The following is a 26,730-nucleotide window of genomic DNA, read 5'->3' as shown; positions in this document are numbered from 1 at the left end:
GGGAGCTTTCGCTTCTCGCAGCTTGGGATATTGGGGTTGTGACTGAGGCATTGGCGCAATGGAATCTCATGTTGGGCAAAAGTTTATCCCAACCGACCTGAGTACGGTACAAAGCTGGTGCAAGCACCTGAGCCCACTCTTCGGCAAACTTCTGCGCCTGCTCCTTTGTCACTGTGTGTGCGAAACTAGGGAGGATTACCTTCCCCCCTCTCGGAGCGGCCAAAATGAGAGGTGGGGCCAGGCCGCCTCTGCCAACAAAATGTCATATGTAGAGGTCAGATTTTCCCAAAAGATCACTTTTATTAAACGTTGTATGACACCTTCAGTTAAAAGGACTATGTCTTATAGTCTGTCAGGGGGAGCCACTCTAGTGTCAGCCGACTCTACTGTGATGAATGTATCAGTTGCTGCTGCCTTTAGATACAGACACAGTGCTTTCCGCACTACTGTAACCTCCCCTATGCTGTCTAGCAACGTTAGTGCCCATGTCAGTTTCCGAAGCTGTGTTCTCACTATCCGTGGCATACCTTGCGGTTAACGCATGAACCTTCTTTTTCTGAAACTGTGGGTGTTGATGTGGAAAGTCATCCTGCTTGCCTTTACCTTCAGCTGGGCGGGTTTGCTCACGTCCTTGTGGGGCACCCCGACCTCTGCTGCGTTCTCCTCCACCGGCTTGTGAGACCGATGTTTCCTATGAAGACCGAGGAAAACATTGATCAGGAACCTGAAATCAATCAGGAGACCTAATTCTTGCGCGGTCACGCAAATCATATGAGCGCTCAGTAGACACAGGACGTGACCCTTGTTTCTGTTGCTGCTTCCCCTTTTTCTTATTTTTCCAATTCTGTTTAGGAAAAACTGCACAGTCATCTTTAGTATACTTAGCCACCTGAGTATGCGATTGAGCTGCTGTTTTAGCAAAAGGCTTAACACCCAAACTATTGCATCCAATGGTCTTATAAGCTTCTGCAATAATTTTCAGCAACTGCCAGGGTTCATCGGCTTTGGCGACAAGGCGCAAAGCATTAGACACCTGAAAGTTAACCGCATCTCCCTTGACGTTAAGGATGAGATCAGCAACTGCGTCAAACACTCCTACAAGCCTCATTCCCAACTCGACAGCCGCCTCCGGACCATGCTGATCCGAAACACGCTTGATCACGCCGGGCAGGAGAGTCATGGATGGTGAGCCGAAGCACTTCGCAGAGACTGCAGCAAATACTTTACCCCAGTTCTCACAATCGGTTGCCTCAGGCACCAAGTCTTTCTGCAAACTAATGTTCAGAATCCTGTGTTTTTCCACAGGAGTTGTATTAGGAAACACTGCTTCCAGTTGGTCAAATTTCTCGGCCAGCCCAAAAGGCAGATCGTCCTTATCCTGGGGGTGCTTGCCCATTACCGAATTAACCATGACTGGATTAATTGTTAGCCCAGCCAGTCTATCTGGATGCGGCACAGCCCCAGGTGCCCCCACCTGGAAGTTGCGCAAAACGTATTGCACCAAAGCCTTATGTACCCCAACAATGGAGGTATAGAGTTGTTGCAACTCAGCTATAGTGACTGTTAGATAACATGGATGTGGTGTGATTCTGGCCAAGTGGCCCCAGGAATAGACAAGAGACCTAACCAAACCGGAGTTACGTTGTGGTGGAGGGCGCCAATAAACCAAATATGATGCTGCCAAGCAGAAATCAGAATCTCATGTGTCCTATATGTTGCATACATCGCAGGCACCACTGAGTGAGTGTAAGTATGGAATGTACCATGATCCGCATTCACAGCAGGAAACGTAACGAAAGAGTACAAAAGCTCAAACGGGAATGCTGCATCGGCACTCACCGCAAAGATCACCGCCATACCATCAGCGGACACCCCAAACTGCGTCAAATGATTTTAGAGTGGTATCCGACTATGCTGAGTTATGTCAATATCACCCATAAGGACACAGTATAGAAAAAACTGCTTATATGAATTGTAGCACAAAAAGGGTAGTAATTCAAAACGTGAACCTTTTAATAAATCTCAAGCTTGAATGAACCTATAACACATTTGCATAGGTAGGTTAATCTGTCACGCCTGTCATCTGGAAACAGTAGTGAGGGTATTGTGGACAGATATAAGCACTAATCGATCGTCTCGAATATAAGACCAAACGTTAGGTGCGCCATGTTGCGGGGATTCTGCTCAGGCACAGAACTATGCACAGGAAACCAGGACCTCAGTGAATTGTGGTGTACCAAAAAACCTTACCTCAATACCCAGAACCCCTATCCGACTATCATCAGTGTCTCGTTAGCTCTCCGTACTACAGCAAAGCTACCAATGATTAGACAACCCAGAACATGCGACTTAGGGTACTCTCAGGAATAGTGGGAATCAAGAACACTCTTTCGTTTTTTCTCATACCAGTCCACAACGTGATTAATATGAGACACGGAAAAGTTTAAAATGTTTATTTTTAACTACATGCTCTAAGATGCAGTATTTTGGCTAACATAAGCAGGCGTATGATTAGAAATGAAACAATCAGCATTGTTACAATTCCATAAAACTGAAAGGGAGAAATAATGTTACAATGATAGTGGAAACAGGTCATATTAGCACCTTGTAAACCACCCTTACCTGCTCGGAGCTAGGTTTTATAACAATAGAAGGTCTCTTAGGCTTGAATGGGGAACCCCATACCTCCAAGATCAGCAGGGGTGAATCACATCTGAGAATCAGCAAAAGCTCTCTGTTTATGGAAAGGTTTTTTCTCCAAGTGCCCCAATCATGCATGCAGTGCAATATTAAAGGCACTAGAATTTCAGTTGGTTGCAGCTGTGTGTGTGTTGTGTCTAGAGTGGGAGCCGATCAACCTGGACCAGCAGCATACATTGTTATTATGACCTTGAAGACTTCTACACACAGTGTTCGGTTGCAGTGTAAGTCTAGGGATGTCACAAACAGACGGTCCTCATGCGAAGAAAATCAAGCAGTTTAACTTACAACAAAAGTTACATGTAGTGTCGTGTGCAAAAGCTGCAAAGTGGCAAAATGGTGTTTAAACTTCTAATACGCTTATGCTAACAAAGCAATGTGTGCAAGCAGAACCCTACTTTCACCACAACTTCAGATAATAACACTCTGCTACGTAATTCCACTCCACTCCAAGCCTTATAATTACCATCCACACAACACAATTCAACTCCAGATACATCGACTACACATAATTACAAACCATCCACTCCACATAATAACACACCATGCTACATTTCACACCACATATTTACACTCCACATAGATCCACTCAAATACAAAACACATAATTGCACTCCAAAACATAAATTCAACTTTGCACAATGTCACATAATTACCAACCATATAATACTACTCCACACCATGCCACTCAATACAACTTCAAACCATGCCACATAACTTCACAAAACACCACACCATTTTAAAGCACACAGTTCTGCATCACTCAAATAATTACACACCGCACTAGTATACTCTACTCAATGCAACAAATACACCCCACATAAATGCACTATATGCCACTTTTCCAGCAATCCACATAAATATACTTCACACCATAATACATAATTCCAATAAGCATAATTTCACGCAATACCACACAATTCCACACCACTTAATTCAGCTCCAAACATTTTCAATACACACTACATTATTCCACACCAAACCCCATATATCAACTACACAACACAATTCCAAAACACACCAGGTACCTCTAATCCACAACACAATTGTACGTATCATGCCACAAAATGTAACAGCACACCACATAATTCAAATCCACAACATGCCAATATGCAACTCATAACAACATTCCTCATAATTAACTCCATAAAACACAATCTCACTCTACATAATTCCATTACAATTAATTACTGTCCACATCATTCTGCAATACACCATGCCACCTATTTCCACTACACAACTCCATGCCACACAATTCCTCAGCAAACAATTCCAATACAGCCCATCTCACCCTAGCACTTCCAACAACAAGGTCATTTCTCCACAACACACCCACTGCCCCTCTCATCTCTCCCTCACACTCCCTATCTGCTCTCTATAGTACCTGCTCACACATGCTACCTTTCTATACCTCCTTGCATTGTGCACTAGTCCATCTCTCACCTACCCACCCCTCTGTGCCCCTCCCCTTGTACCATCTCTCACCCATCTCTCTCGCTCTCTCACACACTTTTCCTACCTCTCTCATGTGATTCACTTCAGGTCTATGAGCACAAAAGATTTCTCTTGACTTTTCAAGGTTTCTGTACCTCAAACCCACACACCCTCCAATTCTTCAGGTGTCTTCTACATACACAGACAGTCCCTCTGTATACATCTGTGGTATGCTGTCCACTTCTTTCTCTCTTTTGCACACGCTCTTTCTGCGCCTCTGTCTGGAGTTCATTCACCACTTCATGCACAAACTACCTATCCCTCTCTATCTTCCTTTCTATCTATTCTCTGCAGCTCTCATCGCTATCTATTCACCATGCCACATAATTCAACTACACAAATACACTACAAACCACATAATATCACGCCACACAATTCCACAACTAACATTTCCAATCTCACCCATATAATTCCTTTCCACACCTCGTACAGCCACAGCACTCCAGACAAAACACATGGGTAAAAGACAGTATCATATACAATGCTAACAGCGCCAACTCTTGCAAGTGCATGGCCTGTTGCATTGCAGGAGCATGTACATTCCACCGACTAGATTGCTTTCCACCAGCAATAACATAAATACGAACACTGATTTTTGTGTGATACAAAATAGAATGGCCTGCTGCAAAAGGAAATTGAAACAAAGAGTAAAATAAGTTCAAATATGTAATGTTATACTGCATAGCACCTTGTTGCAAATTAGCACACACCAAAGAATATTGGCGCTTCCAGGTAATGTATGTCATTGAGCACTTATTAGCAGTCACAGGGAGCACTGTAACCTCCTGCACTAGACATCCGATAATGTGGTAACTGGCTGCACTGTTCCACTACCTACTTAATGCCATTATATCTATAACCAAAGACTGGCAAACACCACTATGACCTTAAGTGGCGTCTCCTCCATATGGAGGAGGAGAGTCGCCCCACCTGCTACGAGTGCAGCAGGCACACACAATAATAATATGGTAATAAATACCATTTTATTATTGTGTCCCAGGCTTCTGCTAATACAGCGTGATGGCAGGGAGTGGGGCTGATCAGTGTTATTGCACTATTAATGCAGCCCCCGCCAGTGTGCTGGTTAGATTAGCTGGCTGCCTACAGCCGACCAATCTGACCTGTGCACTTCAGAACCTGCATTCCCAAGGCTGAGAAACAGCTGAGGGATTGCAGCCGCAGGCCTCCAGCCTCGAAATGAGCACTGAGTTAGCCTGCTCCAGCCACTGCAGCTCCAGGATTGGCTGGTTTCACATTGTACTAGGGCAGAATTCCTTCCCTTTCTGCGCGAGTCAGCCGAGGAACACACCAGGAGGAAGAAGGAGACCACATACAGAGCCTGCGGCAGCGAGGACACGGAAAAGAGCGTCGGGTGGCAGAAGCAAGTCTCTCCCTTCACACAGTTTCAGACTCTCAGCCAAAAGCACAGTGATCAGAAGACGCAAGAACACATTTCATGCTAAAAATAGTGCAAAATGCTGGAACATTTTGCCAAATGATGCTTTGTTTTGGGGCCTTCTGCATAATGTCCACAAATGAAATTATGTGAATTTCACACAGGCTTAGTTCTCTTGCCAGAAAGCCATCTAAAGTTGATGAAATAAGACCGCTGAGTTGAATTATTGATACATAAACTCTAGCCACCCAGTTATTGCTATGAGCATCCCAGCCTTCTCCAGCCCCGACAGCGAGATCACAAACATGCCACGAGGCCTACTTCAAGTAAGGAACATGGACCCTGGTTACATATAAAAAAAACACATCCATCATTTGAGTGCCTTAGACCTCTCACACTCTTGGCTCTGGTGCCACTGCTCTTGCTGTACTAATGATAGCTACACTTCATCCAAGAGTTATTTTCAGCACTTGTGGAAAAATTTCATCAGCTCTAAATATAAAAAACAGCTCTACACATGGATGTGTAATATGCAACAGTGAAAAGTTGCAATTGGAATATGAGACCAACTAATGTCTGCCAGGTACAAGTAAAATGAGATAGAAAATTTGAGACTACAGGGGACCGTAATTTCCCCACTGTGATAGTGGTGGGGCTGATTTGAACCGAAAATTTCATAGTTGACTATATAAGGAAGAGTTTCCCCTCCATCAACTTTCCTAATCTATGCCAAACATTAGGCTTGTTTGGCTGATATAGTACTATCGACAACAGTGAATTCTGTTTTCAGTATTTTCTTCTTTAGGTCTCTCTTTACTATTCAATGCCTCACTCACTACTGGCGTCTTCCCTGCGACCTACAAATCTGGCATCATCCTTCCTCTGCTTCCACAACCATCACTTGACTCCACTAAACTTTACAACTTTAGTCCTATTTACCCCTTTCCTATATTTGTCTAACCTTTATTGCATTTTTTTAACTTGCCTCTTTTGTCACCCTTCTCATCTTACTCTTCTGAAGTCTCCTTCCTTGTTAGACATCAATAGATCTGTATAGGGCTAATTTCAATCATTATCTGTCTGTCTTGGGAAGATTTTAAGTTGGCTGTTTTCCCTGTGCACTCTGACGTTGCCCTGGATTGTGTCCTGGGCCCTCTGTTTTTCTTTTTATACTACACCTTTGTTTTCCATCATTTCTTATTTCGCGTTTGAGTCTACCTTCTTTGTGGGTGACTCTCTCATGTTCTTTACCTTTTCATTCTTTCTTCACCATCTTTCAAATGTGGGTTTCTGCCTGTCTTTCTGTCCTCGTGGCATGGAAGTCCTCAATTCAAAACTTTCTTCATCACAAAGTACCAGTCCTCTTGAAATCTTTTTACACCTTCCCAACTATCTTTTTCTACCTCACCATGTAGCCCTTGCTACTCATTTGATCTTCTCTTATACTTTTTTGTTTGATCTCGGATGTCTCCAAAATGTGTAACCTCCGAAAAATAAAATCTTTAGCTGTTTTTTTCTTCTGTGGAACTATTGCTTCAAAACATAGTTCTCTCCCATTTTAATTACTGTTCCTATCTCTATGTTGGTTTTCATAAATATTGTCGCAACTATTCAAATTCATCACAATTCTTCTGTTTCTCTGTTATGGGCTGTTGTCAACCAGTCACTCATTTCCCCTTACCTCAGCCAATTTCACTAACTGGCTTTGCTTTTTCCATATGGGGTCCTTTTCTTCAGTCCAGTTTGTAAATATATGCATACTTCAACTCGTATTTATTCTTTAGCCTTTGACTGTTTGCATTTTGTATGAGCTGCAACTGGCTGTGTGGGTTGTCCCTAAAGGCATGGCATTTGTCACATTTTTACATGAAACTCTTGATAATCCCCACTTCAAACTGTCCTCTATACTTCCCCTTTCTCCCTATTATCACTTTAACTCACCACCACCCCAAAGTTCACTCCCCACTCCCTCAGCACAACTTAATTTGGATTTGCCAATGCTCGTTGAATTGCTTCCTTGGCATTCACTAAGACACGTTGCTTTTACAACATGGCTTCGGACGTAAGGTCATGAGTGACCAGGGATATCCGTCAGCTTCCCCTCAGTGGTGCTCTGTTAGCGTGGGTCTGCACTTGATCCGCATTACTTCTGTTTATTTCTTTGTCTTTGTAAAATGTCCATTACAATGCATAATCTCACCTTATTTTGGTAATTTCACATTACGCTTGTTAAGAGGAATATCCTAAATTGCGCCGTTATGCCACGCTGTGTAACTACATGGTATTTGTGTCAAAAACTTAGTATGAGATCACGGAAACAACACAAATGACCAGATTGCCAGTGTCTACTGTTTGTGCAGCTTGGATTTCTTGCCCTTTTTTCACACAAAATGCCCTTGCATTCAAAATGGCCAGCACGGTGTCACGTCTAACATGCACATATTGTGACGAAACGTGCACAAAAGTATACATCAGCAGAAAGAATAACCATTTTTCATTTGCTAATACTGAACCACATCAACATAAAGCATTGACAAGACCTATAGGCTTAGACAGTGATTGTTTGTCTTTGAGCCAAACCTGTGGAATGAGCTCACAGTAAATATTAGGGGTGCATCAAGCGTCTCCACTTTTAAACCTTTCCTAAATTATCTAAAGAGTTATGAGCATGTGACTAAAAGCAGTTTTAATCTCTTTTTTTTTATCTCCAGTAGGGTTTCATTCATTCATTCTTTATTATTTGCCCTAGACAGCACATTATATTTAAACACTATAATAAGTACAGTACATATATAAACACAACATTTCCACTCAATGATCATGGCTAGATTCCTGTGGGTGGAAGACTGATTGGCTTAGAGGACCCTCTATGATATCCATTTGGGCATTAAGTGAGAGTCAAAAATGCATATCTGACAAAAAAGTTTAAGAATTCTATTGTATCTGGTTTATGGTATAATGCATCTTTCCCCTTTTTCTCTGTCTCGCCTGCTGAGCCAGTGTGAATTTGCTGTATGGGATATTAGTGTGCATGGTGATGTATGGAATGTGAGGATGCCTTCGTTGTGGGGTGCATTTTTGTTCAATGCTTGCAGGTAAACGCATGCTTACACGATTGGAGGAGTCGCTGGGAGACCGGAAGAACTTAACTCCAGTATTTTGTACCCTCGACGTCATTTAAGTTTTGCGGGGCTGTTAACGCGGGATTTCTGTTCTATAGTTATAGATCTAGATCCCAACTCAGGTCGACTGAACCGTTGGTACCTGTCATTGAGTAAAAGGCAATCCACTACTAGGTCAATCAGTTAATGACTTACACCACTCTAAAGAACCACTTACTAAGAAAAAGTTTCAAAAGTTTATTTTAAAGCCAAAGTTAACTGGAGATACAAACATCTCAAAATAAGGTTCAAAAGATATACGGGTATCAATACAAACATGAATTTTCTAAATGTTCTTAGTCGGCAGAAGAGTATTACCAAAGCCAATTCAAGAATCACCAAAGTTGCAAGAATAGACACCAGCTGTAGCTTGTGAGACATTTACAGAAAGGAAAATTCAGATTAGACTGTCCCTATACTAGACTAAGTGACATCCCTACTTAACAAGTTCTTAACCTAAAAAGGTGTCAGCCGTGGTGACTTCCAAAGAAGATCACACATTTCCCTTAGTCTTTGTTGCAAAACGATGTCTCGCAGTTCCCTATCTGCCTACCCATCCGCTCTCTTAGGTTCCTCAGACCATCTGCCTTAACTCCACCCAGGGGTGCTGTCCCTAATACAAAATCACATTTACAATAGAAACGCCCCTTAGAGACGCCCCTCACGTGGTGTTGGTTCTGGCGGCATTTTCCATGCTGGTACTCCTCTGGACCCTTCGTTAGCGTTGACCTTGCTTCTCAGGCTCCTCTCCGGCAGGACGGTACCCCCCAGGAAATTCCTGAAGACTCCTCCAGGCCTGTGCCTGGCTCTCTTGAACAAAAGTCTATTCATCACTCTCTTGATTAAAACCTCCTCGCACCTGCAAACAGACACTTGTACTGTGGGCCCCAAATTCAGACCTCCACCATATCTTCTAAGTCGTAAACCATCGAGCAGGCTCCACAGTTTGTGCCTAACACGACCTTTCTCTAACGAGCACATGCAGATCAAAAGAAACGACTTTTGTCTATTCAGGCCTATTAGAATTACATGAAACGGGCCTATGCACTCTGCAAACCTTCGATTTCTTGGTTTAAACAATATCTAACTTATTACACACAATGATTATATGGAATGTCTATAAACATATTTTTCAGTTCTATGATCAGTAGTACTTTGAATTATAACAACATTAAAATCCATTTCATGTGGAAATGCATCAGCTTCATGTACTCTTTGTGAACTGCCATGTGGCCTACACATTTCTACGTTTAGCAGAATTACATTTTCCCTTACAACAGCCACATAACATGGGATTTCAACATCATTCTAACATCTCTACACGATTCTACATTAGCTTTTCACACTGGTATATGTATTATCATTCTAATTAAACACTCTTATATATTTGCCCTCTATAAATTCGACACTCTTATATGATCTTTACTAAACTAATGCAACGTGCTTGTAAATATGGTGCACTTCTAGATTTTTCTTGATTTGCGCTCTCTCAATCCCCCCTTTGATGACTTTTAGTAGTCATCACCATCACAACACCATCCCTAAGGTATAGAGTAAATCAAACTGAAGTCGTTGCAGTACTCCCTCGTTTCATCATCTCTAGAGCCTTCAGACTCCTGTACTGGTTATCCTGCATCGCAGTTAATCTCCTCTCCTGCTCTCTCATGGATCTCTGCAACCTGTTTGCTCTATACCATTGGTACAGCCGCACCAATCCCCACAAGGTGATTATGCAAATCACTATTATTATGATGGGTTTCAATATGTACCAAATGAATCTCTTTCCTAGGTTGGCAAACCAACCTCCAACTTTACCCATTCCTTGACCTACTTCCTCCCAAACTGTTACCTTTGTCAAATCCTCAATCTCATTATGTATTTCAGTAATGTTCCGTATGTACTTTTCTAGAGGTTTTGAATTGTCTGGAATGTAAGTGCAACATTCCTGAACCTTCAAAGCCTTACAGACTCCTCCCTCGTTGGCTAACAGAACGTCTAGAGCAAGTCGGTTCTGAAGAACCATTGCCCTTATCGATTGCATCTCTCCCTCCACCAGCATTAAAGATCTAGCAGTACTGGCGGACAACCTATCTACAACTGTTGCCAATCTTCTAATCTTGATGTCATTCAGTATTATCCCCAAAAGAGGAAATGCAGCACCAAATACATCTCCAACTACCTCCTCAGTGCTGACATCTCTTCTTTCTCTAGCTTGTGTTCTTCCCTCTATGATTTCTAAATCCTTAGCATGGTATATTTTGGGGAAGACAATGGCCAAATAACATGATCCATACCAATTATCCGGTAGTTTCACGTATGCATTTCTTCCACATACAAAATATACATTTGGGATCACCTGCATTTCCTTCAAGAAATCTTTAGAGTAATATTCTAATTGGAAAGCATGTTCACAACTTACTTTTCCCACAAACACATTCTCGTAATAGGTTTCACCCCTATGTATGCACAGTTTCCCCTTTTTCTCTCGGTCTAGAGCTATTGAACCATTGCTACCCTTTCTTTGGTGTGACCTTTCTTCCTCGGTCCAATCTGTTTTCCATTGACCTGAAGATTTTAAAATCTTCTGTCTCCTGTATCGATCATCCACCTGCCCTACAAACTTTTTCTCAATTTCTGACACTTTACAAGTCAAATTATGTCTTCGGGCATGTGAAGTATCCAATGTTTTCCAGGGAAGGAAACATTTCTGTAATCTGTTTTCACTCTTATAATAATCCCATTTATTTAAATGCTTGTAGTTTGGCACTTCTGGTAACACAGAATCAAAATTCGAAAAATAGTATTCAAACCCATCACGTTCATAAAATATGCTCAGCAACAAACTACATGTGATTCCATAAGTCAATGGAAGATGATGATATCTAATACCTTCGTCTACAGAGGCTGGCAATTTCATGCAGACATAGCAATTTTTAGCCTCCATAGCATCAACGTATTCATAAAGCAATTTAGCATATGCATTTGATTTAAAGTTCCCCTGTGATGTATCTACATGTAACCTACGAGTCTCAGCTGCTAATAAAGCTTTATCTTTCTCTGTATTGTTCCCCTTTTGACCAGCAGTTGTAGGTTTCTGTATCGATACAATTTTTGCTTCCTTTGATGCTTTCTCTTCATTTTCATGTCCCACTACATATGATATTGTAACCACTAAAACTATAAGAAAAATCACTCCCACTAAAAGTGTGCCTACTATGCATTTTGTCCTGCGGTTCGGGTTGCCAACCTCCATGATCTCAAACAGTGTAGTTCCGGTTTTCTTTCACAGCACAATGTCTCTTTTCTTTGTGCAATGTCTCTTTTCGAACAACACCTAGAAGTTGATAATCCCTTCTGCAAGATCAGTCTTTGAGTTCCATAGCAACAGACAACCCTAGCCCTTCTCCGTCCTCTATATGGAAGTCCCTAAATCTCTTCTTCCACTCGGAGCTAGGTTATCTCTCAATCTGTTGATTTACAAAGTCTTTACAAAGTCCTTTAGCAATCCAGAATTATACGTGATCCAACGACTCTAGTCACGCACTCCAATATTTCCAAACGAAGAAGGACCTCCCCAAGTATTGACCTCCTTGGACAACAAGTCGGGAAGTCTATTCTATTAAAAATCATGTCTCTTATTCCACTCAGATAAGGAGGATAGGGGATATTGAGTGTCAGCAACCCTTCGACCTCCACTCCCGGTATCAGCAACACTATTTCCACTGTTATGATGGGGTCAGTACTGGTCAGGGTCACTTCCCTCACCCTCCCAGATCCCTGTACACTGGACATCTGCAGCGAGGTAGGTCCACTCAGGAGTAGCGTATCTTCTGCAAGGCACTCGCACTCTCCTCGATCTTCTCGGACCTTCCTGTTCCTGTCCTAGTGCACTTTCGTCCAGATCCGAGTCTTCAGATATAGGAGCAAGAGTTCTTTCTGGAGCTGGCTTCAGGCTCGGCCTCTTTCTTCTTTCAGGCCAACTAGCTTCTCCACGGCTTGTTCTCCTGTATCTTGTCCTCTCACTCAGTTCTTGATCACTCTGGACTTGATCTGTGTCTGAGCCGTATTCACAGCAACTTTCTCCTTCTGTGGCAACTTCAGTTTCACTGCCGTCCTGTCTTTCTTCTTCTGGATCTGTAGCGCTCCCAACTTCTTCAGACACCCCCACAGCTTGACTGATCCCCTCTAGTGGTTCGCCGTCCGCAGCTGGATGTTCATCTGCGCGAGGAGCTGTTTCTTCCAGGGGTGCTGGAACTCTTCGAGTATGGGAAGCGTGGATCCAATTTGGCAGCCCTCCACACTTCACAGCGGTATTCGTTGTCAATATGACCTGGTAGGGCCCCTTCCAACGCACGTCTAGGCAGTTCTTTCGAACGTGCTTCTTCAGCAGAATCCAGTCACCTGGGCACAAGTCGTGACATAGATCTCTTGAAGATGGAACTTCAGCAGCCTGCAACTGAAGGGACACAGAATGAATGGCGTCAGACAGTCCCTTGCAGTAATCCAGGATCAGGTCATCTGTAATATTCAACAAAGCTGTAGTTGGTACAGACGGAAGTCTCATTGCCCTCCCCATTAACACTTCGTGAGGAGAGAGACCTGTCCTCCTGTCTGGTGTGCTACGCATACTCATGAGTACCAAGGGCAGAGCATCAGGCCAACTTAAGGAAGTCGATGAACATACTTTGGCTATTCGGGACTTCAAAGTGCCATTGATCTGCTCCACGATACCTGAAGCCTCTGGTCGATAGCTACAGTGTAACTTCTGATCAATGTTCAATGCAGAGCAAAGCATCTTCACAACTTCACTGTTGAAATGAGTTCCTCGATCTGATTCCAGGGAGGTCGGCACCCCGAAGCGCGGGATCAACTCTCTAAGCAACAACTTTGCTACTGTGAGTGTATCGCACCTGCGTGTAGGGTATGCTTCGACCCATCTGGAAAATATGCATACAACCACCAGAACATACCTAAGGCGGTTGCTTTTTGGCATCTCTATAAAATCTAATTGCATTCTGTTGAAAGGACCCCCAGACCTCCCAATGTGACTCATTGTAACTGGTGTTCTTTTCCCTACGTTCAGTTGCTGACAAATAACGCATCTCCTACAGACTGCTTCTGCTGCAATCCTAAACTTAGGGCAATACCAAGTCTGCCTAAATACCCTCAGCATGGCATCTCTTCCTAAGTGTACTGGACCATGTATCTGTCGTGCCATTGGACTCGCTAATTCCTCAGGTAATACTGCCCTTCCATCTGCTGAAACCCAAAAGTCCATTTCACTTCTCACACAACCTGCTGTTTCCCATGCCTTTTTCTCAGAATCAGGTGCGTTCTCTTGCATGTTTTTCAAATCCTCCCAAGTATTAACAGTTTCTAGCATCATGTTTAATTCGGTCTTTTCCTGAGCCCAACCTACTTCCACCTCCGTGAAAGAATATCCTTGCTCCGCACAATAGCAGGCAACTTCATCCGCATATCTATTACCTTGTGACACAAAATCTGTATTTTTGGTGTGGGCTACACATTTGACGATTGCAATTTCAGCTGGACCTTGTAATGCTTCTAACAACAGTCGCACAAATTCCCCATTTCGGATCGGCGAACCAGAGGAGGTCATGTAACCTCTCTGAGACCACAATTGCCCAAAATCATGAACTACACCGAAACCATATTGACTATCAGTATAAATGGTGACTCTAATTTTGCTACCTGCTATGCAGGCACGTGTCAATGCAATGATTTCTGCTACCTGAGCGGAGTGTACTCCTTCCAGGCAAGCGGCTTCCACAACTCCAGTAATGGTGCAAACAGCATAAGCTGCTCTCAACCAACCAGTATCATCTCTTAAACATGAGCCATCAACAAAGAAAATTTCATCAGGGTCAGTCAACGGCTCATCCACAATATCTGGTCTTGGCTTCGTGCACAGTTCAGTCACATCAAGGCAATCGTGATCTTCACATTCTTCGCCTTCTATATCATTAGGAAGTGGCATCAGTGTAGCAGTATTCAAAACAGAGCACCTCTTAAGGGTCACGTTCTCCGCAGCAAGAATAACTTGCTCGTAGCGCGTGAGCCTACTATTGGTCAAGTGCTGTGTCTTGGTCCTGGTCATTAACAGTTCTACAGAATGCGGTACATACACCACTAATTGGTGTCCCATGACAATATTTTCACACTGCTCAATGCTGACACCTGTTGCAGCAACGGATTTGAGACATCTGGGCAACGCTGCGGCTACCGGATCTAAAGTAGCCGAGAAGTATGCAACTGGTCTACGGGCATTTCCATGGGTCTGTACTAACACTGACAAAGCACAACCCTCCCTTTCGCTGCAGTAGAGTGAAAATGGTTTCTCATAATCTGGCATTCCCAAGGCTGGAGCACGGCACAAATCCTCTCTCAGCTGTAGGAACGCCATCAAACAATCTTTGTCCCATGGTACCGGATCACTCACCTCCTTGTGCGTCAGTTTTTGTAAGGGTTTTGCTTTCAGTGAAAAGTTAGCTATCCACTGTCGGCAATAACCAACCATTCCTAGGAACATCCTAACTTCTCTCTGTGTCGTAGGCGCATTCATCTTCATTATCGCCTCTATCCTATCTGGTGACACTTTGCGCTTTCCCTTTTCTATCCAGTGACCCAAGTACTGTACTTCTGTCAAACAGTACTGCAATTTGCTCGGAGATACCTTGTGTCCATTTTCAGCTAAATGGTTCAGCAAGGCAATGGTATCTGTCTTACAAGCTTCTTCTGTTCCTGACGCAACAAGTAGGTCGTCTATGTACTGGACCAGAACCGAGTTCTGTGGCAGTACTAGACTTTCAAGATTTTTCTTCAACAGCTGGTTGAAAATTGATGGGCTTTCTGTGTACCCTTGTGGGATACGACACCATGTTAGAACACGATTTTCCAGCTTAAAAGCGAAGAGATACTGGCTCTCTTCATCTAATGGGATTGAAAAGAAAGCCTGACAAAGATCTATCACTGTGAACCACTCAGCTTGGAATGGTATCTGAAACAATATCACTGATGGATTCGGTACCACTGGACAACATGAAACAACTATGTTGTTAATCTTTCGAAGATCCTGTACTATTCTGAACTTCCCACTAGGTTTCTGCAAACCCATAATCGGGGAGTTACATGGACTACCCACGATTTCCTTCAGTATTCCCTGTTGAATCATAGAGTCAATTACAGGTTTTATTCCTGCAATCGTCTCCGGGGTCAGTTTGTACTGAGGCGTTCTAGGATATTCAACATTTGGTTTTACCATGATCTTCACTGGTTCTACCCCTTTGATCAATCCTATCTCTTCTCCAGTAAAGTCCCATACCTCTGAAGACACTGCATCTCGTAAGTCCCAAGGAAGGTCCTCCACAGTTAGGGTAGGATACAGTTCTATGCATGTTCTCGAATTTGTAACTTTAAAGGTAGCATCATCGCCTGTAGTCTGTACCTCTACTCCCTGAGGTGTGCAGTATATTGTGCAGTTCAGTTTGCACAATAAATCCCTTCCTAACAGACACACAGGACTAGAATCACATACTACAAACTGATGTTCATCGGTGTAGTTTCCTATTTTCACTTGCACTGGTTCCGTCAAAGGGCTATTCATTCTCCTATTTGCAACTCCTACCACCTGAATTGTCTCCCCCGACATTGGTAGGTCTGGAACCACTGCCGATCTCAAAGTTGATCGAGTAGCTCCGGTATCCACCAAGAATGTTGTAGGACACCCTGCCACTTCAGCCTCAACAAACGGTCCTCTTTGATCCACCTCTAGAACTGCCCCGAGGGTACAGTCCTCTTCTCTACTTACACGTCGTCCCGTCACTGGATCAACGTAGTAACACTCTCCTTCATCTATAAAAAGAGGCATTTGTCGATAGATCTTTCCCCCTGTCGAAATCTTTGGTGGCTGCGGGAACTGAGCTCGTGGAGCCGAAGTCCCCCCTTTGGCCACATTACTTCTTGTCACTGTCACCCTTTGGACTGGAACTTCCTGAACTTCCTCCTCTAGAACTTCTAGTTCTCCGTTTTCAGGGTTATAGGGACACTCGCGTCTCCAGTGTCCCACTTGGTGACACTGATGACACTTTGTCGTTTTCTTCAACGTAGCAAAGTCTATTCTAGGTCTCGAGTTTTCCTCGCTGTCCTTATTCTGATTACTCGATTTCCGTCCCATTGTCCCTGTTCCCTGCTGCTGTCCACGCTTTCCAGCTGACTGCATCTGCACCATCATCAGTTTCTCCTTTAATTTCTTTGCTTTGGAATCTATTTCATCACTGCAATACCTTGCGTATCTCAAAATTTCATCCAATGGTTTGTTTTGCCAACAAATTAAGTGTTGCTGAATCATCAAACAAATATCAGGTCTCAACCCCAAAACGAACTTTGATACAAACTGTCCTATATCCTTAGGATCCATTACATCTAGTCCACTGTATTGTTTGAATGCTTTCAGCAATCGCTCATAATACTCATGAACTGTCTCCTTGGGTTCCTGTCTTGTTCGGTCTATTTTTACCCAGTCTATATCTTGTGGTGGCACCTTCTCTTTCAGCCAAGTCATCACCCTTTCATATTTTAACATTACGCTTTCTGACGGTCCATTAGTAAGAGCATTCCTTTCTGGTTCTGCAGTTGGCCATTCGACACTAACTTTGCATGCTATCCACAAGTCTCCTGGGACCACAATGTCAAACAGGGTGTTCAAATCAATCCACAATACCTTTGAGATCTTCACAAACCTCTCTACCTGCTTGTACCACTCTACAGGGTTCTCCCTTAACTTCGGAAATGAGTTGGTAAATGCAGCCAAATCTCCTCTACTCCAGGGCACGTGTACATAATTCCCATTCGCTATTTCTCGCAAAGGGAATGCCTCCATCTGCATTAGCCTTCCCTCCGGAGACATCACATTAGCGCTCCGCCTAACTGTTCCCTTTTTGGACCACCTCTCTTCCCATTTGTCCAGATCTCTCCATGCTCCTATTCCTGTGATCAGTTCCCTTATGTGTGTTTTTAATCCAGTAGTCCTCCTCTCATCTAAGTCCTGATCTAAATAATGCAATCTGTGGTTACCCTGCAATGCATTTGTTCTGGACAAATCTACCATATACTTTTCTGCCAGTACAGACAGTTTCTCATGAGTGGCTCTGGCCTTTCGAGTGATGTCCTTTGCTATAAACAGCAGCTCATCTTGTTCGTACATCTCAATCCTTTCTATAGGCAATGTACCCTCTATTATATCGTCCAGGTCAGATCTTAAGCTGGACACATCGAGTCTTTTGGCTTTTATTACAGCTTTCAGTATGCCATCTCTAGAGAGTCCATTTACATCTCTCCCATCACAGCTCTGAGTCCTACGTCTAGGCTCAGGCGTGTTATGGGGAGTCCTCCCTTGCTCCCATCTCTCCAGGTCCCATGCAGTTCCATCCTCTCTGGGTGGATCGTGAAACACTTTCCTCTTTCCCATAGTCCCACAATTCCCATCATGCCTGGTTTCTCTAGGTGCATGGTAAGGCATTCCATTATTCCCCATTCCTTCGCAATTTGCCTGTGGTCTCTGATCACTCGACACATGGCAAGATCCTTCGCTGTTTCCTATGCTCCCACGACTCCAGTGCTGTACATTGTCACCAGGTGCGTGGTGAGTACACTTAAACCTTTCCCTGTACTCTTGGGTCCTTTGGTCTCCCTCACTTTGAATGAGACGAGATGTCTAGCCACACTCCGTACTTCTGCCTCTTTGCTCCTGCCCATTCCCTCCGTCAATATGGCATGTAACTCCTCTACTCTCCTGACTGCTTTCGCTAGCCCCACAGTGAGATAATGTCCCTTTTCCTCGACTTCCCCATTCAGCTTCTGCTCTTGACCTGTTGCTCGGTTCTTCCATGGACCTATCCCATTCTCTCAAGTCAGCCCTCAACTCTTCATAGGGTTTCGGCCGTGGTCCCCTCAGGTCCATCGGTCCTCTCTGACCCCCCTGCTCTGTTACGGGACCCACTGATGAATCCAATGGGGTGCTCCACGTTATCGGTCCTGGCAATTGCCTCCAGGCATTTGTCGTGTTATTCCTTCTTTCCATTTCGACTCTTTCTCTGTCTAACCGTACCTGTTCTTTCTCTTTCCCCTTCTCTGGGTGATAAATCGACCGTATAGGACCTATGGTAACGGGTACTTGAAGAGCATCTGGCAATTCATAAGGCTCAGCCCTCTCTGTTGCTGGCATCTTCTGCACTGCAACCCTTCCGACTACCTTCTGTACAGTACCATGTTGAGGTGACCCTTCATCTTTGGTAGGTACCCAATCCGCTAAAGGGAGTGGCCTATACCCTTCTATGCCAACCCTGTCTTGCCTTGGGAGCTCCGTACCTTCCGTCTCCCTATTGTCCGGAGGCGGTCTATCTATCAGCAACCTATTTATCAGACCGTCCTCCGAGTCGCTCTCGTCATCCTCTTCTATCGGTTTCTTTCCTCCTGTAACCTCTCTCATGGGGTACAACTTATCTACCTCAATCACCTGTACCCTCCACTTCTTGGCTTCCTCATCCCATTTAGCATCTTGCACTGCCCTTACTGATCGCCGTACCCTTTCTTGGCGTCTGTTCTGACTCCTGTCTTGTGCCGCCCTAATCCACGCATTAAGGGCCTCAAACTGTGTTGGTCTAGGCAAAGGTCTCAGTGAGGACATGACTGCTTTCAGCTGATGCAACACTTCTAATCTAAACGTTCCGTATTTCGGAAAGGTCAATTCCTCATTCCCTTCTGTAATCTTACTCCAGGTATCAAGCCACAGTATAGTATGCAACCCAACATTCGTTGCCATATAGTGAGCTGGTGTACCCTCTGGCGGTGCCTCTTCCCCGTAATAAGATTCTCTTCTTTTTCTCTTAAAAATCCCTCTCAAACATTTAAAACACTTCATGTTCAAAATCTACAAAATTCCTATTTTCTCCGCGTTCGTTTACTTCCTGATGACAATCCACCAATCTCAGCGCGGTTCTCGCTAACTACCCTATCACAGCGCGGCTTCTCACTGACGTCACACCAACCGCCCTATCACAGCGCGGCTTCTCACTAACCGGCCTATCTCAGCGCGGTTCTCGCTGACGTCACTCTCCCCCTTCGCAGCAGTTCCCCTCCTTTCTCAGCTCGTCTCCGCGGTCATGCATGCGTCCCATTCATACTCTGAAAAATGATTACTTCCGACCAAGCGATCACTTTCCTTGACTGTACGTCCACAGTCTAACTGTAATTGTCACCTTAACTGACGAAATGTCTTTCCGTGTACGTTTAGACAATCGCCTTCTCTGATAGGTTACTTGCACACGGTAACTTTCGACCTGCGTCCGTTACCCACACACTCACTCTTGCATTCCCCCTATTTCGGTCCTGCGGGCGATCAATGGTACCTCATGACCCCCTTTACTCTGGTCGACAACTACTCTGGATGTTCGATACACCCGAACCACTTAAGCTCTACCCCGAACTTAAGATTTTTCACCAGTTCACCGGTTCACCCGTTTACCAGGTTGCCAGTTTACCAGTTTGCCAGGTTGCGCGCGCTCACAACCCTCTCTCAATCACACTACAGGCATTCAACTCCGCATGACATTACAATACAAATACAACACAAAACACCGCAATCTGTCCACGCATGACCCTTGTTATACTCACTCTCGTCCGATTCTGCTGCTTTTCTCTCGCACCGTCAGCACCTTCTTCGGCAGGCCGCCTCTCGATCTCTAGGGACCTTGGGGTAAACTTAACCTAGTCTAGATCACCTTCCTCAAGAAGGTAACCATCCTCACTCTGCTACCAACTGTTAACGCGGGATTTCTGGTCTATAGTTATAGATCTAGATCCCAACTCAGGTCGACTGAACCGTTGGTACCTGTCATTGAGTAAAAGGCAATCCACTACTAGGTCAATCAGTTAATGACTTACACCACTCTAAAGAACCACTTACTAAGAATAAGTTTCAAAAGTTTATTTTAAAGTCAAAGTTAACTGGAGATAAAAACATCTCAAAATAAGGTTCAAAAGATATACGGGTATCAATACAAACATGAATTTTCTAAATGTTCTTAGTCGGCAGAAGAGTATTACCAAAGCCAATTCAAGAATCACCAAAGTTGCAAGAATAGACACCAGCTGTAGCTTGTGAGACATTTACAGAAAGGAAAATTCAGATTAGACTGTCCCTATACTAGACTAAGTGACATCCCTACTTAACAAGTTCCTAACCTAAAAAGGTGTCAGCCGTGGTGACTTCCGAAGATCACACACTTCCCTTAGTCTTTGTTGCAAAACGATGTCTCGCAGTTCCCTATCTGCCTACCCATCCGCTCTCTTAGGTTCCTCAGACCATCTGCCTTAACTCCACCCAGGGGTGCTGTCCCTAATACAAAATCACATTTACAATAGAAACGTCCCTTAGAGACGCCCCTCACGTGGTGTTGGTTCTGGCGGCATTTTCCATGCTGGTACTCCTCTGGACCCTTCGTTAGCGTTGACCTTGCTTCTCAGGCTCCTCTCCGGCAGGACGGTACCCCCCAGGAAATTCCTGAAGACTCCTCCAGGCCTGTGCCTGGCTCTCTTGAACAAAAGTCTATTCATCACTCTCTTGATTAAAACCTCCTCGCACCTGCAAACAGACACTGGTACTGTGGGCCCCAAATTTCGACCTCCACCATATCTTCTAAGTCGTAAACCATCGAGCAGGCTCCACAGTTTGTGCCTAACACGCCCTTTCTCAAACGAGCACATGCAGATCAAAAGAAACAACTTTTGTCTATTCAGGCCTATTAGAATTACATGAAACGGGCCTATGCACTCTGCAAACCTTCGATTTCTTGGTTTAAACAATATCTAACTTATTACACACAATGATTATATGGAACGTCTATAAACATATTTTTCAGTTCTATGATCGGTAGTACTTTGAATTATAACAACATTAAAATCCATTTCATGTGGAAATGTATCAGCTTCATGTACTCTTTGTGAACTGCCATGTGGCCTACACATTTCTACGTTTAGCAGAATTACATTTTCCCTTACAACAGCCACATAACATGGGATTTCAACATCATTCTAACATCTCTACACGATTCTACATTAGCTTTTCACACTGGTATATGTATTATCATTCTAATTAAACACTCTTATATATTTGCCCTCTATAAATTCGACACTCTTATATGATCTTTACTAAACTAATGCAACGTGCTTGTAAATATGGTGCACTTCTAGATTTTTCTTGATTTGCGCTCTCTCAGGGCCGAAGCTGACACTTTTCAGTGAACTCTTTTTATGCGATCAGTGCAGTTCACGTACTAACAAAGGTTAGAAGGCGTTGCTCTTGACCAGCTAAAGTCTGCATGTATTACAATTCACCGCCAAATATTTCTTTTTCCCTGGGGATAATTGCTGGAAAACCAGCTATGTTCCCTGCAAAACAGTGGTTTTTTCCGCTATTGTTAAATTCCAGCGATGGACGGCGATAAATAAAAAAGCGTGAAGCGCGCTTTGCGTTATTTATCGCTGTCCCTAGACAATATGCCCCAGAGAAAGTTGTTAAGGGGTGTTATTTGTGTGCTTTCAATGATAAGTCACATTGTGTGAGTAAGGCCCCTTTGTCTCTGCTGTTGGTACCTGACAAGTCTTGGACAAAGTTGGGCCTAGATATCATCGGTCCTTTTGAGTTGCTACCATCAACTGCGCATTATGTGTTGCTGTTGGTGGATTAACCATCTAAGTGGGTGTCTACCAGGTGTGTAGGTGCGGTTTCCACCAGAATGGTAGTTGAATTCTTGAAGGATTAATTTGCGAGTGAGGGTGTTCCTCAATATCTGGTCACTGATAATGGGGTGCAGTTTACCTCGCAGGAAATGAGTGATTTCCTCAAACAGTTTGGAATAATACACCTGAGAACTGCTTTATATTCACCGCAGGCAAATGACTTTGCCAAGCGCTTGAACAGGTTGGGGAAGGCCAGTGTGCAGACAGCAATTAAGTCAAGGTTGCCTCTTAAAGGGGTACTGAGGGACATGTGGTGGGTGGATCGCACCACACCCAATTGTGTGACGCAAAAGTCCCCATTTACATTTATTAGGTATATACCTACCACCTCTAAATTAAATCCTGTATGGTTGCCTGCTTGTGAGGCGCCCAAGCTTAGTGCTGAGGAGATCCGTGAGAGGGTAACTGACTATCAGAAGAAGTATCAACTGAGATATGATGTGAAGAATTTGTGAGGGAAAAGAAGTGGTGTGTTGGTGAAATTGTGTTGGTGAAGAAACCAAGTTGGGAAAGGAAAGGTGTGTCTGAATTTATGGGTCCTTTCACCATCACACACATCAGGAAAAATGTGGTAACAATTCACACTGGATGCAAATGGAGCATGTCCAGACTGGTGAGGTTTTCGGGTGGTGCTCCGGAAGGGTCTCGTATTTCCAGTGGAGGTGCTGAGAGGAATGTGGTTGGTGATAGGGACCCAAGGTCCTTCCTAGGCAACACAGGAGGATCCTGTCTCGCTTTAGTTATTTTGTCATGAAATTAGTGGTTTTCCATTCTGTTCTGTTCCATGGTTATTGTACTTTATAGTAGGCATTGTAAGGGGGATGTGCTGTGATCTTATGTGCACACATGCCTTTATCCTTATGTATGCATGCTTCTTTAAATGCACCTGCACTACTGTAGGTTAGAATCCTGTCTCCAAGGTTGTGTGTTCGTAACAGTCAGTTGGAGACTGTGGCTGACAAGCTGGCTGTGCATTGGTGGTGCCAGAAGATCAATAAAAGTAGAAAAGCTAAACCCTTGTTGGAGTCATCTTTTAACACCTTTCTTTTCAGGTTTGGTGATTTTCGTTGCCGGGTTTAAATATTGCAATGTTTTCTTTGCATTTTATCTTATGTTTTGTTTATGAATGTCCTCTTATGAAATGGGTTGTGTTCCATCATATGCTAAGTTTCCATCTGGCATATTGCAGCACTTCTTATGCATATTTTCTTTTCAAAAGCGTTGTGTTCTTTGTTTAAAGGCATTTTTCCATTAAGCGATTGCAGCATTTTCACATGCAAGATTCTTCATGTAATTGCTATGCTTCCTTCTTGTATTCACAATATCATATCTGTTCTGTAAATGGCGAAGATGTGTTGTATGTGGTTTATGGTATAAAGAAACGTTCCTGTTTCTCTGCCTCTGCTGCTCAGCCAGTGTGAATGTGCTGTGTGGAATGTTGGTGTGCATGATGATGTAATGGAACGTGAGGATACCTGTGATGAGGGGTGACAGTTGGAGTATGGGTTGAGCATCAGGGAGGACTAATTACAGACCTAACTACAGAAATAACTATATGACCATTGATGCAGCGTTTTGGGAACCTAGATAAATACTTTTATAAACTGGACCCAATTCACAATAACTTGCCTCCACAGAGTTAATATCACTTACCAAATAGTTTTACTAATCTCTATCATCTATGGAGCTTTATTAGAGGGCAGGGATTGGTTATTAATAATACTCCAGAAACTAATACAATACCATGAATGATTTTATGTAATAATGTGAATTGCTCACAGAAATACAATACAGCTAAAATGTGTGTTGCTCACAGTAAAGAAACATACAATATTCAAATATATCTGGAGTTCAGCGCATTGAAGGAGTGGATAGGTAGAGACAAAAAAAGAAAAAACATTTGCAAATTATTATGCGAATCAGAATTCAAGAAATATTAACTATCATCCAAGATTCTAGGAAATGGAAATGTTGCCCTCTGGCCATGAAAGTGAGCAAAGCACTTCAAAAGAAATCAAAGTGGTGGGGGAGGGAGTTGGAGTTGGGAGTTGGGGGGTGGGGCGGGTTCTTTGTATTGTCTTGTTCATTTAACGCTCTGATTGGGGACCTTTCCCGATCTCCAGGCACAGCCTTTCCAACTGGGCATGATCCCCTTGCTTTTCTAATGTCTACTGGAGAAGACATGCATGTCTGTCTCGCTCGCCATTTTTGCCTGCTAAATGTCTATTGCAATACATTGCCTGTTTTTTATATGTTAAAACTCAATAAAAAACACTTTGAAATTAAAAGACATCAAAGTGCAAAGCTATAATGGTCAGGATCAGACGATCATCAGCCAGACCTCAAGAATAGGATACAGCCTTACAGCTCTCTCCTCTCACAAAGTTAAGAAAATGCTGACAACCCCTTCTACTTTCTAGGTTTAGTTATACTTTACATTCTAATAAGTCCAACCCACTACTCTATCCGTCCCACCTAACTAACAATTCTAATTGGCTAAAACAAGGGGTGTCTCGGTCACACCACTCAGGCAAGTTCTATTTTTCAAGAACTCTTTTGTTCATAAAAGCTATGTCATTCACAAGCCTCAGTATTTTCTTCTTCCGCGGCACACTCATATTCCATGTAACAAATTCTGTACATGTCCGCTTCCAGAGGAACTCTGCTGTAAAAGTATTTTTTGCCTTCCTCCGCGTAACCTTGGCCATCACCGGAAACTCACAAAAAGATTACACTTCACTGCCAAACTCTTCTCCCGACAACACAGTTCTAAATCTTCGAACTCTTTTCAGAGGCCTTTCCCATTTCAGAATTAAACCTTTTTTCCATCTTTCTAAGAAAAACAAAATATTATGTAAATATTATTTCCACACAAGTCTGAGGGCCCGATTCACAGAATGAACTTAAGACTCAATCCTAAACTTACCACTATTTTGGTATTCACAGAATTAACTTACTACTTTTGGTATTCACAGAAGTTAGGATTTTGTCTTAAGACAGACTTAAGACAAAATCCTAACTTAAGTCAGTCTTAAGTCTGTCTTAAGTTTGTCTTAAGTCTGTTTTAAGACAAACTTAAGACAAAATCCTAACTTCTGTGAATACCAAAAGTAGTAAGTTCATTCTGTGAATACCAAAAGTAGTAAGTGCATTCTGTGAATATCAAAATAGTAGTAAGTTTAGGATTGAGGCTTAAGTTCATTCTGTGAATCGGGCCCAGAATTCCTAAATGAGTTTTTCAAAGCACTATTAATGTTACGCATCAAATCAAAGCATTATGAAAATTACAGTTCACAGCCTTTTAGTCATGAATTTCTGCATTAGTTGTGCATGGCTTGCGGCCTACTACAAACACGTCTTCCCATCTTGCATATGCATGCCGTTTTTAATTCAAATACGATTAGTGTCATGCAGTTAACGGTTTAAATGATTATTTCACTAAATGAGAGGTTCAATCCGAGCAGGTTTTATTTCACAAAAACCCTGCTCCATCACCATCTTAATATCTAAGATAAATAAAACCTTCATCTATAGCTTAACATAGGCTACTGGATTTCTTACCATCATAATAACAATTTCTTAAAATTCTGGTCGATACATTAACACTGTGCTTATCATTTTACAGTTTAATAAAATGACTGATAAGGAATGCTCATTGGGGTGTTCTTCTTGTTGACCATTTCTAATATTTATACAGGAGTTTTGTACTGGGTATAGTCTATCCTCTGACCAATACCTATTTGTTTGATGTACATTTATTTTCTAAATGAAAATACACAGACATAGTTAATGTGTAACCAGCATAAGTAATGCGTTAATAGTTGAATTTGATTATCCATGCTTAGCTGTGTGCAATTGGTTTCTGGGCACCTCAGGATGCTGGAGGGCCAATGCAACTGCAGAGGGTTTAGGCAAGGGCCGTGGACCCGACCAAGTGAAGCTCCTAAACCCTGCGGACCTTACCGGCTTTTGAATCCTGAAAAGAAACATTATTAATCCCTTTGCGCCCCTAGGATCAAAATCTCAGTCTGACTTTCAAACTCCATTCTATAGTGCTGTGAGGGCTTGCAGAGGAACCAAATGCAAAACGTGACACAACACCTCAGAACTGTGGGTACACAAATATCAGAACGGTCAAAACAAATAGGACACCTAAAACAA

General features: G+C 43.1%; 1 protein-coding gene across 1 annotated transcript in view; it reads left to right on the top strand.

Moving 5' to 3' along the window:
• The window catches only part of LOC144800376 (vitamin D3 hydroxylase-associated protein-like), a 652,021-nt gene that overhangs the window by 315,914 nt on the left and 309,377 nt on the right, over nt 1-26,730 (top strand). The window lies entirely within an intron of this gene.

The sequence above is a fragment of the Lissotriton helveticus genome, chromosome 1_2, assembly GCF_964261635.1.
Source record: "Lissotriton helveticus chromosome 1_2, aLisHel1.1, whole genome shotgun sequence".
In the NCBI taxonomy this organism is placed as follows: Eukaryota; Metazoa; Chordata; class Amphibia; order Caudata; family Salamandridae; genus Lissotriton; species Lissotriton helveticus.
The sequence above is the reverse complement of the archived record's forward strand: the minus strand, read 5'-3'. Positions and strand labels throughout refer to the sequence as shown.